Below are 5036 nucleotides of genomic sequence, written 5' to 3'. Positions count from 1 at the left end.
ATTCCACACAATACAAACTCTTTCAAAATATAATTAAAAAACACTGGCATCTTCTATTAAAAGATCCTATTTTGGGCCAAACATTACACAAACAGCCAAAATTTATTTATAAAAAAAGTAAAAACTTGAAATCTATATTAGCCCCTAGTGAAATTAAAACCACTAGAAATAAAAGAATGTTTGATAGAGGGATACTAGATCAGAAGGGAGAAAAAATTGAAGGCTTTTACCCCTGTCATGGTTGCAAATCTTGCAAATATAGCACTAAACTAAAAAACATCAAATCTGACAAAACAGGGAGAGAGATTAAAATTTCTGACATAATTAGATGTACAGATATTAATGCCATATATCTGATCCAATGCCAGTGCAATCTAAAATACTTTGGTCAAACGAGTAGAAAACTCAAAGACCGCATAAGAGAGCATATACTGGCTATTGAACATGAAAAAATTGACACTATCCTCTATAAACACTTCAAAGAAATACATCAAGGTAGACTAGAGGATTTTAAGTTCTGGGGCATTAGGAAAATATTACCATATGGGAGAAGAGGAAATATGGGGAAAAAACTTCAGAAACAAGAAGCAGAATTCATCTATAACTTCGGGACATTACACCCCAATGGCCTCAATAATGAACTAGATCTAAATTTTCTTATATAAATTCCTATAAAATGATTATAATCCCAATTTCTAAACCCTTGTACTTTAGTCAGACCAGAGGGTATTCTCCACAAACAGAATTATGATTTCTAAAAGAATTTTATAGTCATTATGAGTCATATATATTAACTCTATATATATTAGGATTTTTTTACTTATCATGTATATCAAATTTTGAAAAAATAATGGTTAATCTCCTTTTAGTACTTTTTTTTCATTATGTATATCATATGGATTAATCTCTGACACATTGAGGTTCTTACTATATATCCAGATGCTCTCTTTAATCGTTGGTTAACTGATATAATAATGGAGCATAGAGATGAATGTTATATGCCGATTAATGATTGACAGGCTGGGAGCTCTCTCAAACCATTGATGAGCATACTAGTAATTTAATATAGAGTTGAATGTCACATGCTCATTAGTGATTAATTCATCTCATTGGACATGTGGTGGCTCAATATCTTTAGACACTGGCTCAATATATTTTTAGACACAGGCTCATTATATATATTATATATATATACATTTTTTTGGGGGTTTTTTACATATACATTTTTTTATATATATATTCATTTTTTATATATATATATATATATATATATTCATTTTTTATCTTTTCATTTTTATTTTTATTTTATTTCAAATATATTTTTTATATTTTTCTCAATAAAAATAAAAAAATCTTTTGATATTTTTTCATATTTAATTCATTATTTTTCTCAGGTTCGTTTTTTAAGGTATCTGGGAGAGAAATATAACATAATATATATATTTCTTTACATTTTTCACCTTTTATAACCCAATTCTTACAAGCTAATTTTTTGAAAAAACATTGATTCTTCATTATGAAAGTTCAATCTTCTTCATAAAGTATAATAAAATATTACTAACACACGTCTAAGGTATATATGATGGTAAAATGACGGATTAAAGGATAAAAATAGCAATATTAAGTGATGACCTTTCAATAACTACAAGGTAACTTGCACACGTTAACAAAATTTTGTTCCAGCCATGAAGGGTTAACAGGAAACCCTTTAAATACCTGGGAGAAGCCGGATCTGGTATACTTGATAAAGGCTTGTGTCCTAAAAGCCGAAACGCGTAGAAGATAACCAGCTCCAGCATTTACTCTTCGAATAACTCGCCAGTTATAGTTTCCTTTTGCTCCCAAAACCGTCCACCTGAAAGTGAAAATTCTTCAACTCACTGGACGATAGGAGCTTCTTGGCAGATCGCGGAAAAGATTTCTTTCACCTATTTACCGATACTTAGGAAGGTATGTGAGGATCGCATCCTTCGTTACACAGCTACTTCCGGTCCAGAGAAAAACGCCACTACACACTATTATTGGCATCGCTGCAAACAGAACTATTGTAGGATCGGGTAAGAGATTCTTTTAATTTGTATGTCTATGAAGACAATATAACATACACAAGATTGTAGAAAGAATTCTTGCCCCATATGAAAAGATTTCACGCAACACATAAAAATATATGTCAAGAGATTTACCTTAAAACTGCAAGTGAGCCCCTTTAAAACAACATTGGTTGCTCCGCTTTTAAAGGAATTACACCTTAGCAAGAATTTGCAACATTGTTATAGAAGAAGACTCATATATACCTTACTTTCAATACTAACATTGAAATTGATACACACTATCAGAATTTTCGGATTACAAGTCTCTATGGCTACAATGCAACAATAGCAACATTTTAGACTTTTACTAACTCTTCAGGAGATGATATATAACTTCTAGGATTGTTGTGAATATTAAAAGATCCACGTGGGAACCTAGAGACTTTGCATATATATCCAGAAACACATTCGTTTCCAAAGAAGTTGATTGCACACAAAGTTTCAAGTGTCAGCTTTTATTACCCCCTTTTTTTTTGCTGCAGCATTTTTAAACGTAAATAGAAACATTGCTTTTATATAATTTTTATTCTCTCATATATATATTTTTTCATTTTTTTCAATATATTTTTTCTTATTATTTTTTTCTTTTGTTCATTTTTTCTGAACTTTTTTGAATTTTTTTCTTTCTTTTTTTGAGCCTTTTTAAGTGTCTATTGATATAATTATTATATCTTTTTTTGAAGTATATTGCGCTTACTGGATTTTCAACCTGCATCTAGTAAATATACATCCCTACTATAGAATCCAGCCACCAAGTCACGTATCCAGTAATTGTTGGGTTTCAATACATTTTTTACTATATTGAATACATTATATACCATCATTATTGTGTTTTAATATATTCATTTTTAATAAAATATTTTATTTATTCACTCTTCCAATATTTTTGTACAAAACACTTTTTTAATAATATTACGCTGATTCACACTATTTGATCTTATAAAATTATCACTTTTTTATTTTTTTTATTTATTTCAAGACAGCTAGCCGTAGGCGCCACCTCTAACTCTTTCTGTTGATGCTGATAAGGCTGTTTCTGGTGGTGATGGAGACCACAACTCTTCCTCTTCACGCTCATCTACGGCCTGATCCAGCACTCTTCGCAGGGCATGCTCCAGGAAGAAAACAAAAGGTTTGATGTTGCTAATGGTGCTTTCAGTGCGACTGACGAGGTTTGTCACCTCCTCAAAAGGACGCATGAGCCTACAGGCATTGCGCATGAGCCTCCAGTAACGTGGCAAAAAAATCCCCAGCTCCCCAGAGGCTGTCCTAGCACCCCGGTCATACAAATACTCGTTAACAGCTTTTTCTTGTTGGAGCAGGCGGTCGAACATTAGGAGTGTTGAATTCCAACGTGTCGGGCTGTCGCAAATCAAGCGCCTCACTGGCAGGTTGTTTCGCCACTGGATATCTGACAAGTGCGCCATGGCCGTATAGGAATGCCTGAAATGGCCACACACCTTCCTGGCCTGCTTCAGGACGTCCTGTAAGCCAGGGTACTTATGCACAAAGCGTTGTACAATCAGATTACACACATGTGCCATGCACAGCACATGTGTCAACTTGCCCAATTTCAGTTCTGCCACCAAATTACTTCCATTGTCAGACTTGCCTATCTCCAGTTGGTGCGGAGTCAGCCACTGATCCACCTGTGCGTTCAGGGCGGACAGGAGTGCTGGTGCGGTGTGACTCTTTGCTTTCAGGCAAGTCAACCCCAAGACGGTGTGACACTGCCGTATCCGGGATGTTGAATAGTACCTGGGGAGTTGGGGGGGTGCCGTTGATGTGGAGCAAGATGCAGCAGCAGCAGAAGAGGACTCAGCCGAGGAAGAGGTTATGGAAGAGGATGGAGTAGGAGGAGTAGGAGGAGTAGAGGAGGTAGCAGCAGGCCTGCCTGCAATTTCTGCAGAGCCACGCATTCCATGCTTGTCAGCCGTGCGCAGTGTAGGTGATATACCTGCCCTGACCATGCTTTGCAGACCAGCTATCAGTGGTCAGATGGACCCTTGCCCCAACGCTGTGTGCCAGACATGCCATTACTTCCTTTCGCACAATCGAGTACAGGTTGGGGATTGCCTTTTGTGAAAAGAAATTTCGGCCAGGTACCTTCCATTGCGGTGTCCCAATAAATACAAATTTTTTGAACGCCTCAGACTCCACCAGCTTGTATGGTAAAAGCTGGCGGGCTAAGAGTTCAGACAAGCCAGCTGTCAAACGCCGGGCAAGGGGGTGACTTTGGGAAATTGGCTTCTTACACTCAAACATGTCCTTGACAGACACCTGACTGTGGGCAGATGACCAGGAACTGCTACGTAAGAGAGACTGAGTGGCGGATGGTTGAGAGGGGGCAAGGAGGACAGCAGTGGTTGACGTGGCTGAAGATGCTGGACCAGGAGGAGGATGGCGGCTTTGAGTTTGTGTGCTGCTTCTACTCATGTGTTCATCCCATCGGCGTTTGTGATGTTAGACCATGTGCCTTCGCAAAGCAGTTGTACCTAGGTGGGTGTTGGACTTCCCACGACTCAGTTTCTTTTGGCACAGGTTGAAAATGGCATCGCTGTTGTCAGAGGCAGACACACAAAAAAATGCCACACTGCTGAACTCTGCGATGACGGCATTCTGGTGGTGGAAAAAGCATACGTTGATTGGCGTGCTGTCTGGCTGACCCTGGGTGCTGATGCATGCTGTCTGACTGTGCCACTATCTCCTTGCAACAACCTCCCCCTGCTTCCAACTCGTCTCCTCCTCCTCCTCTCTATCTCCCCATCTGAACTTTCCCCCTCTTCTTCTTCTCTTCTAGCGGGCACCCATGTGACATCCACGGACGCATCATCATCAACCGCTTCACTTGTATCTGACAAATCAACAAAGGAAACAGCAGCGGGTACAACATCACCATCATCATCACACCGTACGTCCATGTCTGTAATGCTGCCTGACTGAGAC

Source organism: Bombina bombina, chromosome 6, assembly GCF_027579735.1.
Source record: "Bombina bombina isolate aBomBom1 chromosome 6, aBomBom1.pri, whole genome shotgun sequence".
Taxonomy (NCBI): Eukaryota; Metazoa; Chordata; class Amphibia; order Anura; family Bombinatoridae; genus Bombina; species Bombina bombina.
This window is presented reverse-complemented; position numbering follows the sequence as displayed.